The sequence below is a fragment of the Pecten maximus genome, chromosome 2 (assembly GCF_902652985.1).
Source record: "Pecten maximus chromosome 2, xPecMax1.1, whole genome shotgun sequence".
Lineage (NCBI taxonomy): Eukaryota > Metazoa > Mollusca > Bivalvia > Pectinida > Pectinidae > Pecten > Pecten maximus.
The window spans coordinates 31,084,664-31,098,093 of record NC_047016.1 but is presented as its reverse complement, the minus strand read 5'-3'; the positions used below and the strand labels follow the sequence as shown (position 1 = coordinate 31,098,093).

Below are 13,430 nucleotides of genomic sequence, written 5' to 3'. Positions count from 1 at the left end.
GACACCCTGTTAATAGCTATACAACAATAATTGTCATTATTGTATACCTCGTTGATACTGTATACATGGGGGTTATAATTAACACATGACAACTGAGACATCACTTACCTATTAGGGAAAACAAACTACTGGTCAGTCGGACTCTCCACGATTCTCTCTGGTATCTCGGATGTATTGTTAGCGTTACTACGGCAACCGCTTGTTTGTTTGTCCGTCCGTAGTAGCTTCTGCTGCATTTATACTTCACCAATCTACAAAGATGGTAGCAAGAATATCTTAATATATGCTGTCAACTGTTGGGGAGGCTGTAGCACGCTGACAGGGCGGGATCAATAGCGTTAAAGCAAGGTATGGCCTGGTCTGTCTCCCACGACCAACTTGCTCCATGCTCAACGTCCTTTTTTATGGTCGCAAATGTACTTAAATTCTCCTTTAGAACATGGAAGAAAATGATTGGTCCAATTTAGCACCAAAGTGTTGACAAATTTTGAGGCTGTGAATTTGTTAATTAGAGATTATTGACATTGAGGAATATTCGTGAACGGCTCCATCTCTCCCCACGGGGTTTAACCATGTAATAGGGCACACTGTATAGACCTACTCATTCGTTTTCCAATTTAATGTAGAAATCTCTGCTTTGATGACCATAAACTGTTCCCAATGATGTGCCTTACTGAAACTTTTGATAAAATTATAGCTCACCAAAAATCTAATTTGGCCAAGCCTGTTGGCGGGCTCTGTCACGGTGACATTTCACATTAAGGTCTTTCAAGGGGATGAAAAAAAATCTCCTACTAGTACATATGATGCTTCATCCTCATCGGCATCTACCTGAAGTTATCATAATGATAATGTTTCTGTCCAAAACATTTCAGAATGCTTACACACAAAAAACCGATTCCAAAAATAAACCTTCTTCAAGTTTCCATAAGACATTTTTATTTTTTTATTTAAACCCATTGAACTAACATGATTTTAATAAGATATTTACAACGTAAAAAATAATTTCAATTGGGTGATTATCAGAAGCTTTCATTTTTGCTAATGAGAAATATAAGATTGGATTTAGAACTACCAAATCCACTGCATCAGTTGGTTGTAAGCTTTCCATAGTAACGAAGACAAATTCACAGAGAATTGGTTTAAATCGCACTCCACTTCATTTTTTTGCTCCGTTAAAAGCAGCCAAATCACTTGTCCCTAATGACTTATCATCACCCTAGTTTGCTAAAGTGCATGCTGGGATGGGATTATCTAACTGCTGTTGTTATGTTTTGTTGAAATATTTCGTGCCGATCTTTCATTATCTAAGGGAGGAGCCGAATTTGGCAATTTTTGTTTGTCATGGCACCATCCTTCTACGAGTGTTACAGCTTACCTTCTTACTTAGCCTACATAATACATTGCTGGCAACTCTCTTAATCTCATTACCCCCGTACAACATGTTTAAATTAAGGCAAATGAAATCAGCAAGCTACCACGGATAAATCCTCAGAATGAATAATTCCCAGAATACCTGTAAAAGTACTAAGGTACAATTTTCTAACCCCGAAACAAAACGATCTGGGTACTGTTATTTGTTAATCTAATATCTGTCACAAATGTTCATTTTTATCTAACTAAAAGATTTTTAAAAAATATCACCTTATTTTATGATATTGCAGAACCATTTCTCATGTTCTATCTAAGAACATCATATTCCCTTGGACCTTTCTTTAACTAAATTGAAATTAAATTAACAAATGTGTTAATATTATATATATAGAGCTCACATTTTGTTAATTTTTAATTTCATTCATTTTCAGAAATGATATGCTAGGCTATGTCTCTCTTGTTGTTCTATCATATTCAACATGATGTAACAATTCTTCAGCTCCATGAATCTTTGATGCGATTTTTTTAAAACCTGGCGCTAATGTTCCTCCTTTATATGAACAGGGTCTGCTTTTATGAGGCCATAACTGTGACAAACTTGTACTTTCCTTTGTACCCCGAAGATCATAATGAGGGAAATGTCTGTTAAAGCTCGCAATGTTTGGAGCATGTCTAGCAGCCAAAGCATTATTTGAAGACGGTTCCCAGAAATGAGATACAATTCATTGTTATGTTTCAGGCAAAGACTGTTTTTTTTTTTTTTATCATTATTCAAAATGTATCCTTTATAAAAAGGTTTATTCAACTCCCAAACTTTTACCCTAATTTTTAGATATGGTTTTTCATTTCTAAAACCGTACCTCAACATTTATCAATTGAAATTGAAGACAAGGTGTGTCTTCAAATTGATAGATAACAACATGGAAAATATTAGGCTATGATCATGAGTCGGAGGCTGGCTCTAACATTTGGTTTCCCTACAACTAATTTTGATCAAAAAGTTGTCATTCATTTGTGAATTCTTGAGAATCTAAAACGATTACGAATGTTTTGTTCTGCTACTTGAATAAATATATTTCTAAACATTTTAGAAAATGTGCCAAAGAAAATATGTCATTACCTTGGGTTTTATTTGTAACCTTTCAGAAACTCAATAAAATGTTTTGATATCATGGGTCAGCATTGCAGAGAAAGGTGATTCTAGGGTAGATCAGAAAGCCGCGGGAAGTAGCAAACAAAGCTAACTATTTATCACATTACGAAAGTTGAAAGAAACCACGAGTTTTACCATTGATCATAAAACCTGTGAATAGAAGCTATTTCAGTAAGCCTTATTTGGACGTTGATGGTTGAATTTTGTCTACCAATCAGAGAATGGGTGGTTATTGTTGTTTTGACAAGTAGATATATTTCAACGAATCAAAAGCAAAAGCAGACATCCTGAAACTTTTAATCAATTTGAAAAAACAGAAAACAGATCATCAGATGAAGAAGATATGATTTTATCCCATTTCCCCTCGGAAACCAGTCTACTGTATAACCTAGGGCAGCAGCAATTTTGGTAAAAAAATCATCAATATAAAAATGAGGAGTTGTCTTCAATTATTAATCTCAATTTCTCCCATAGGTTTGCCATTCTGCCTCTTGAATTCTGTCTCTTGGTAGTGATAGGAAGGAGGCAAACAAACACATGCTCTATCTAAGAACATCATATTCCCCTGGACAAGTTCTTGGACAAGCACATGTTCAATTTAAAGAACATCATATTCCCTTGGACAAGTTCTTGGACAAGCACATGTTCAATTTAAAGAACATCATATTCCCTTGGACAAGCACATTGTTCTATTCAAAGAACATCATATTCCCTTTGACAAGCAGATGTTCTATTTAAAGAACATCATATTCCCTTTGACAAGCAGATGTTCTATTTAAAGAACATCATATTCCCTTGGACAAGCACATATTCTATTTAAAGAACATCATATTCCCTTGGACAAGCACATGTTCAATTTAAAGAACATCCAATTCCCTTGGACAAGCAGATGTTCAATTTAAAGAACATCATATTCCCTTGGACAAGTAGATGTTCTATTTAAAGAACATCATATTCCCTTGGACAAGCACATGTTCAATTTAAAGAACATCATATTCCCTTGGACAAGCACATGTTCAATTTAAAGAACATCCAATTCCCTTGGACAAGCACATGTTCAATTTAAAGAACATCATATTCCCTTTGACAAGCAGATGTTCAATTTAAGGAACATCATATTCCCTTTGACAAGCACTTTTCAATTTAAAGAACATCATATTCCCTTGGACAAGCACTTTTCAATTTAAAGAACATCCAATTCCCTTGGACAAGTTCTTGGACAGACAGATGTTCAATTTAAAGAACATCATATTCCCTTGGACAAGCAGATGTTCAATTTAAAGAACATCATATTCCCTTGGACAAGTAGATGTTCTATTTAAAGAACATCATATTCCCTTGGACAAGCAGATGTTCAATTTAAAGAACATCATATTCCCTTGGACAAGTAGATGTTCTATTTAAAGAACATCTAATTCCTTCGCTGTGTGGGTATTTCCTTTAGATTTTTAAAGAATACATTTCAGAATAAATAGATACACGAAAGGCACTGCACCAGTGTCTTACCAGAATGCTAACTACAAAATTTATTGAAACCATATTTTTCATCCAAGCTACCACATAAACTTTTATTTCAATAAAATTATTGTATGATATCATTCTATATATGTTAGGTGTAAATACACCAAAATTCAATTACAGGAATTGTTTCATTTTGACAAATAACTTATTATTAAGTTTATTGGAGAATTAATAACAGGTTTTACCCATTTCTCAAAATCGATGTTTTAATTCCAAATGACAAGGCTGTATTATTTTAAAGTGCGACAATAACTACTTACCTCCCTTAGATCATAGGTAAATCCACAAACCACTTTACCAACAAAGATCATTTTGTGTTTGTCAAAAACTTAACTAATGGAGTATATATAGGACGACAGGATGAGCTAATGGCTTGAAATGTAAATATTTGATAATAACACTCATTTCACAAAAGCATAATTTTGGATTAACAAGTTACAGATCAAGCGATTAACAAACTCTTGAGTATTTAAGGGGATTTGTAACAGTCAGAAAGTAATCAAATGATTGTCGTGAAAATTGACACGAGTCACTTTTGTATCACCATTTGCTTTGTTGCAAAAAGTAACCTTGCTTTTCCATGGCAAGTTACTCAAAATTAGCCTTTTGGGGAGAAAACAGGCAATTTATTGTGGAAAAATAGATAAAAACATTACCTTACCATGAAAATGAAAATAACACATCTAGATTAAAATTAGAACATTTAGATTAAAATAACAGCGTGCACAGCGAGAAGAACTTTGACAAGCTGTACTCAAACAACATAGATCTCTCTTGTTTGAAAGGAAATATATTTTTCTAAAGAAACCATCTTATGTTTATCACATTAGAAAAACTGTTGAAGGTTTCAAACACTCAGGAGTTTCATTAAAGTGACACGAGATATATTAGACAATTAATAACTAATGGCTGTATTTCAGACTCAGAAACTCTTGGCTTGCATTTAAATATTTCTAAGAAGGGTAGCTTTGGAATAGAAAATTTCATGTCGAGTGAATGAGTATATGATGAAGTCTTTCTATAATATGACAGATATATTGCAGTGTAGTCGTACACACTTGTCTAAATAATTATGGTCAACTTAATAGCACTTCACACAGCATTTCTTTATTTACTTCCTCACAGTTGTTTCCATTCAGAAAATTGTCATTCTAAATGTGTGTACTATATAACTTCATACTCTCCCATTTTCCTTCCATCAAAAGAAAAAAAAAATCTTTGTAACAGTTTCTTTTCTTTGTATGGTGCCAAGGACTTGTGACCCGTGCTTTTTAAATTCAACCATATTCCAATTTTTTATATTGTGGATCTCAAGTGAACAACACTTAAAATCAATTATCATGCTTTAAATGTCATTCACAGCTCCTATACCAACCATAAACAATCACCCATAATCTAACATGACTATTCAAACGGTTTTTTTTCTTGTGCTTTCAGATAAAAAACTTCCAGAAACAAGATTCTGATGTTAAGGCATGAGAAGTTATTTCCCTTGAACCTTAGCTGCAGCCCCTTGTGGAACTGGTGACAATTTAATGGTTTCCTCCCTTGTGACATGTATGTGAATCTAACACAGCTGATGTTAACCTTTCTAGGGAAGAAATGCAGAAAATTTAATTCCAAATGTTAAATTAGTTTGACCTTACAAAAACATACAGCCGATATATATCTGTTTTTCAAATCTTTTACCTATTTGTGTAACCAAAGCACATGCTTCCCTTCTATGTAAATCATGAGACCAAGATTGACACTCAGCTAACCGATTTTGACCCTGGAGGGTTATAACTGGTGTTGAGGTTGAAGAGTGAGGCTCTCTCTCTTGACTCCTAACAATATAAACTATCTATCCTAATCATCACCTTTGGGGACCCCAGAGACCCATCACATGCAATCAATACACAAAGATGTTCAATCTCAGCCAGCCAATGTTTGAGGCTCCCATGAGGGGAATCATAAAATGTTTTGCAATCTTTGCACCGAGTGACATGTAAAGCATGCAGGTTGGATTCACTAAATGATGTGCAGTTAAATTGGATTTTATGTCCTCTGATCTGATGTTATCATTCCATATCCAAATCCATTGCAGCATTTACATAACAGCACAAGCAGTTTGATATGATCATGAGGAGTGCCCAACTGACATGTCAAGGGCTCCAACAACTGTGGACATTGACCTCAGCTGTTGGAGAATGAATGACCTTTAACCTGAACAAGATTGTTTTTCAACAAGGCTTATTCTTATGAAATTTCCGACATCTAATTACATTGATTTCATTTTCCATATATGTATATTTTTATAAGAGATCCTCAAATTGATGATAATCATTCAGGAAATATAATAATCTACAACCCTCTCTCCGGAAAATATGTTAAATGTAGGAGTAATCTCCCTTTGATAAGGATATTTAGGTTAAGATGCATCTGTAATTATCACAACTTCATATCTGAAGGTGTTTTTCCCTACTGCAGTCTCCCTGTAAACACCCAGGGGCCCATATTCATGAAACTGTACTCATGCCCAAATAAATATTTTGTGCAGAGACTCGAAAACTTTTGGTGGCAAATCTGATATTTTAATCAATATTTGTTCAATGATTTAAATGAATTTCTGAAAGACTTCAAGTGAGATATAATTTTCATTTACATGCTTGAGTATGAGAATGATTTCATGAATAAGGCCTAGAAACGGAACAGTTTTTTCTGGCTTAACTTCACTGGTACCAAAATATTCAGTTTCAATAATTCTGATGGTGCTTATTTATAATTACTTGCAGCATTCCTATAGCAATTGAATATTACTTAATGATATGCTACAAAAATTATGGCTATTATGCCTTTGAGAAATATTACAAACAATGCATTCGAACCTCTGGAGTCATGGTACTTTATAGATGTCATAAGGTTCATGGATATAATGAAGGATTGTTTAAAACATGAATTTCCATGTTCATAAGACTTAATAAGATGTTCTTAAGTCATTGCCAAGCTAACAAAACTTAAGGATCCTAGCCCCAATGTGTAGGGGTTAACAACATTAAAGTGTCAAACCCCATTATTTGTCTCCATTTATCAAGCCAAGGATTTTACCAATTGATTGCTACTTTCTTTCCTTAATTAATACTATTCTATTTCAATATGTGATATGTCTTTTCCCCAAAGGGAATCCAAAGTGATTTAAAACAGTTTCAATGAATCGCAGTGACAATTTAACACAACAAGATGGGGGGCATAAACTGCACAAACCTGGCCACAAATTACAAGCCAACCAATTTACATTCGTGAATTTTTAAACATTATTTTTTAAGATTGCCTGGTGTTAAACTACTTGGTTATATTCTAACTTGATTAGGAAGTGTAGCCATTTTTTCTATTCTTTTTTAATGAATGATTTATCATTAGAATTTAAGGTTTCAAGATTATTCAAGAGTTCCATTAAGTCAAGATAAAAGCTTCAAAGAAGAAACCATTTTTTGGGAGTGAATCTGAACTTCCCCACAAAAGGCACAAATGGCATAATCTCTTCCAGTGGCGATCTAGGCAGGTATTTAGGTAAAAGACAATTGCTATTCAAACAATCATAAAAGCATATTTTTTGGCTCATTCCTGTAAATTTCACCAGTCCAAACCTACATTAATGTATATTTCTGGAATGTATCTAGATTTTCTCATGTAAGGAGTACTTGGAAATACACTTTTGTCACAGGTTAGAAACCTTTTGTAGACAGACATTTAAAAGCATTAATCAGATGCAGCATATTAAAAAAGAAAAAAAAAGAAAAGATTGAGTGGGGCTTGATACAACTGTATGTACCAACAGTGTATATGACAACATACATAACTAGATGTCATAGAGATGGAAACCAACCCTAAGGACCCTGCCATCACATATCTTCATGCCCTTTGTTGAATTCTGTCAAACAGTTTTGAAGGAGATGCAGATTAACAAAGTAGAAGAGTGACGACAGATGATGTCGACAGAGTGATCTTACCAGTAAGACAACACTGACGACAGACAACAAATAGTGATCTTACCAGTAAGACAACACTGACGACAGACGACAGATAGTGATCTTACCAGTAAGACAACACTGACGACAGACGACAGATAGTGATCTTACAAGTGAGACAACACTGACGACAGACGACAGATAGTGATCTTACCAGTAAGACAACACTGACGACAGACGACAGATAGTGATCTTACCAGTAAGACAACACTGACGACAGACAACAACAATAGTGATCTTACCAGTAAGACAACACTGACGACAGACAACAACAGATAGTGATCTTACCAGTAAGACAACACTGACGACAGACGACAGATAGTGATCTTACCAGTAAGACAACACTGACAACAGACAACAAATAGTGATCTTACCAGTAAGACAACACTGACGACAGACGACAGATAGTGATCTTACAAGTGAGACAACACTGACGACAGACGACAGATAGTGATCTTACAAGTGAGACAACACTGACGACAGACAACAACAAATAGTGATCTTACCAGTAAGACAACACTGACGACAGACGACAGATAGTGATCTTACAAGTGAGACAACACTGACGACAGACGACAAATAGTGATCTTACCAGTAAGACAACACTGCCGACAGACGACACATAGTGATCTTACAAGTGAGACAACACTGATGACAGACGACAGATAGTGATCTTACAAGTGAGACAACACTGACGACAGACGACAAATAGTGATCTTACCAGTAAGACAACACTGCCGACAGACGACACATAGTGATCTTACAAGTGAGACAACACTGCCGACAGACGACAAATAGTGATCTTACCAGTAAGACAACACTGACGACAGACGACAGATAGTGATCTTACAAGTGAGACAACACTGCCGACAGACGACAAATAGTGATCTTACCAGTAAGACAACACTGACGACAGACGACAGATAGTGATCTTACAAGTGAGACAACACTGACGACAGACAACAACAAATAGTGATCTTACCAGTAAGACAACACTGACGACAGATGACAGATAGTGATCTTACAAGTGAGACAACACTGACGACAGACAACAGATAGTGATCTTACCAGTAAGACAACACTGACGACAGACAACAACAAATAGTGATCTTACAAGTGAGACAACACTGCCGACAGACGACACATAGTGATCTTACAAGTGAGACAACACTGACGACAGACGACAGATAGTGATCTTACAAGTGAGACAACACTGACGACAGACAACAAATAGTGATCTTACCAGTAAGACAACACTGACGACAGACGACAGATAGTGATCTTACCAGTAAGACAACACTGACGACAGACGACAGATAGTGATCTTACAAGTGAGACAACACTGACGACAGACGACAGATAGTGATCTTACCAGTAAGACAACACTGACGACAGACGACAGATAGTGATCTTACCAGTAAGACAACACTGACGACAGACAACAACAAATAGTGATCTTACCAGTAAGACAACACTGACGACAGACAACAACAAATAGTGATCTTACCAGTAAGACAACACTGCCGACAGACGACAAATAGTGATCTTACCAGTAAGACAACACTGACGACAGACGACAGATAGTGATCTTACAAGTGAGACAACACTGACGACAGACGACAGATAGTGATCTTACCAGTAAGACAACACTGACGACAGACGACAGATAGTGATCTTACAAGTGAGACAACACTGACGACAGACAACAACAAATAGTGATCTTACCAGTAAGACAACACTGACGACAGATGACAGATAGTGATCTTACAAGTGAGACAACACTGACGACAGACGACAGATAGTGATCTTACAAGTGAGACAACACTGACGACAGACGACAAATAGTGATCTTACCAGTAAGACAACACTGACGACAGACAACAACAAATAGTGATCTTACAAGTGAGACAACACTGACGACAGACGACAGATAGTGATCTTACCAGTAAGACAACACTGCCGACAGACGACACATAGTGATCTTACCAGTGAGACAACACTGACGACAGACGACAGATAGTGATCTTACAAGTGAGACAACACTGACGACAGACGACAAATAGTGATCTTACCAGTAAGACAACACTGACGACAGACGACAGATAGTGATCTTACAAGTGAGACGACACTGCCGACAGACGACAAATAGTGATCTTACCAGTAAGACAACACTGACGACAGACGACAGATAGTGATCTTACAAGTGAGACAACACTGACGACAGACGACAGATAGTGATCTTACAAGTGAGACAACACTGACGACAGACGACAAATAGTGATCTTACCTAGTTAGACAACACTGACGACAGACGACAGATAGTGATCTTACAAGTGAGACAACACTGCCGACAGACGACAAATAGTGATCTTACCAGTAAGACAACACTGACGACAGATAGTGATCTTACAAGTGAGACAACACTGCCGACAGACGACACATAGTGATCTTACAAGTGAGACAACACTGACGACAGACGACAAATAGTGATCTTACAAGTGAGACAACACTGACGACAGACAACAACAAATAGTGATCTTACAAGTGAGACAACACTGACGACAGACAACAACAAATAGTGATCTTACCAGTAAGACAACACTGACGACAGACGACAGAAAGTGATCTTACCAGTAAGACAACACTGACGACAGATGACACATAGTGATCTTACCAGTAAGACAACACTGACGACAGACAACAACAAATAGTGATCTTACCAGTAAGACAACACTGACGACAGACAACAACAAATAGTGATCTTACAAGTGAGACAACACTGACGACAGACGACAGATAGTGATCTTACAAGTGAGACAACACTGACGACAGACGACACATAGTGATCTTACCAGTAAGACAACACTGACGACAGATGACACATAGTGATCTTACCAGTAAGACAACACTGACGACAGACAACAACAAATAGTGATCTTACCAGTAAGACAACACTGACGACAGACAACAACAAATAGTGATCTTACCAGTAAGACAACACTGACGACAGACAACAAATAGTGATCTTACCAGTAAGACAACACTGACGACAGACAACAACAAACAGTGATCTTACCAGTAAGACAACACTGACAACAGACAACAACAAATAGTTATCTTACCAGTAAGACAACACTGACGACAGACAACAACAAATAGTGATCTTACCAGTAAGACAACACTGACGACAGACAACAACAATAGTCATCTTACCAGTAAGACAACAATGACGACAGACGACAGATAGTGATCTTACAAGTGAGACAACACTGACGACAGACGACAGATAGTGATCTTACAAGTGAGACAACACTGACGACAGACAACAACAAATAGTGATCTTACCAGTAAGACAACACTGACGACAGACGATGACAGATAGTGATCTTACCAGTTAGAAGTTAGTACAAAGAGACATGGCTGGTAATGGCAAGACTTAACCAATTGCAGAATTATGGAGTGGACACAACATTCTGTAGTTCATCATATAGGGTGAAATGGGAATATGAATCAGTTCAAGTCCTTGATCTTTGAAGGAGAAAGCAAATCTGACTATTCCTTGAATTACAGTCCCATCACCAGCTGTTTAAATTATATGCCATGAATGCAAGATGTTCACAAACTGACTGCAATTATACAGGCCAAAGGTTATACAGGTCAATTGTTATACAGGCCAAAGGTTATATAGGTCGATTGTTATAAAGGCCAAAGGTTATATAGGTCAATGATTACACAGGCCAAAGGTTATACAGGTCAACGCTTACACAGGTCAATGCTTAAACAGGCCAAAGGTTAAATAGGTCAACACTTACACAGGCCAAAGATTACAAGGTTACACAAGTCAGTGGTTACACAGGCCAAAGGTTACACAGGTCAGTGGTTACACAGGCCAAAGGTTACACAAGTCAGTGGTTACACAGGCCAAAGGTTACACAGGTCAGTGGTTACACAGGCCAAAGGTTACACAAGTCAGTGGTTACACAGGCCAAAGGTTACACAAGTCAGTGGTTACACAGGCCAAAGGTTACACAAGTCAGTGGTTACACAGGCAAAGGTTACACAGATAAAACATTACACAAGCCAAAGGAAAAACAGGTCAGCGAGTACACATACCACAGTTTACACCTACCATTATTTACATATATACATCAGCTTGAATAATGTTCTATTTCTAGGCATGAACTTGAGAACATCTTCCATAATTGACAATTATGCTGATTAACTTTAGAACCATGTCAGCCATTTTGATCATAAAACAAATGTGCAGTGAGAATGGAAGCCTAACACTGGCAGGGGTAAGATATTATAAAACGTATTACTAGTCAATAATCCACACAGTTAGCTTCAAGTGTCACATTAAATAAGCCATTTTATCATCATCTTGGGTAACATGACCTCGGTATTATATCCTGATAGGTGTTCCACCAGACTTTATCATTTTCTCCAAGAATACTTTATAGTCACTGGTTTAACAGAAGACAGAAATTGTTCCTCAGGGGCCTGCTAAAAGTGTCAGCACTTTGAATGGTGTATATATCTTATACAGAGGAAGGTCTCTATGGTTACCTCTATAGTGACTTGTGTACGTGTTTACCTGTATAGTGACTTGTGTACATGGTTACCTGTATAGTGACTTGTGTACATGTTTACCTGTATAGTGACTTGTGTACATGTTTACCTGTATAGTGACTTGTGTACGTGTTTACCTGTATAGTGACTTGTGTACATGTTTACCTCTATAGTGACTTGTGTACATGTTTACCTGTATAGTGACTTGTGTACATGTTTACCTCTATAGTGACTTGTGTACATGTTAACCTCTATAGTGACTTGTGTACGTGTTTACCTCTATAGTGACTTGTGTACGTGTTTACCTCTATAGTGACTTGTGTACATGTTTACCTCTATAGTGACTTGTGTACGTGTTTACCTCTATAGTGACTTGTGTTTACCTCTATAGTGACTTGTGTTTACCTGTATAGTGACTTGTGCACATGTTTACCTGTATAGTGACTTGTGTACGTGTTAACCTCTATAGTGACTTGTGTACATGTTTACCTGTATAGTGACTTGTGTATATGTTTACCTCTATAGTGACTTGTGTACATGTTTACCTCTATAGTGACTTGTGTACATGTTTACCTCTATAGTGACTTGTGTACATGTTTACCTCTATAGTGACTTGTGTACGTGTTAACCTCTATAGTGACTTGTGTACGTGTTTACCTCTATAGTGACTTGTGTTTACCTGTATAGTGACTTGTGTACATGTTTACCTGTATAGTGACTTGTGTACGTGTTTACCTGTATAGTGACTTGTGTACATGTTTACCGGTATAGTGACTTGTGTACATGTTTACCTGTATAGTGACTTG

General features: G+C 36.8%; 1 protein-coding gene across 3 annotated transcripts in view; it reads right to left on the bottom strand.

Annotated features, from left to right (window-relative positions):
• LOC117321771 (poly(rC)-binding protein 3-like) overlaps positions 1-13,430 on the bottom strand; it is a 228,122-nt gene that overhangs the window by 130,745 nt on the left and 83,947 nt on the right. For all 3 annotated transcript variants that reach the window (XM_033876310.1, XM_033876298.1, XM_033876319.1), the window contains exon 3: positions 109-251. The gene's annotated coding sequence lies outside the window, so the exon portion shown is untranslated. The remainder of the gene's footprint in view (positions 1-108; positions 252-13,430) is intronic.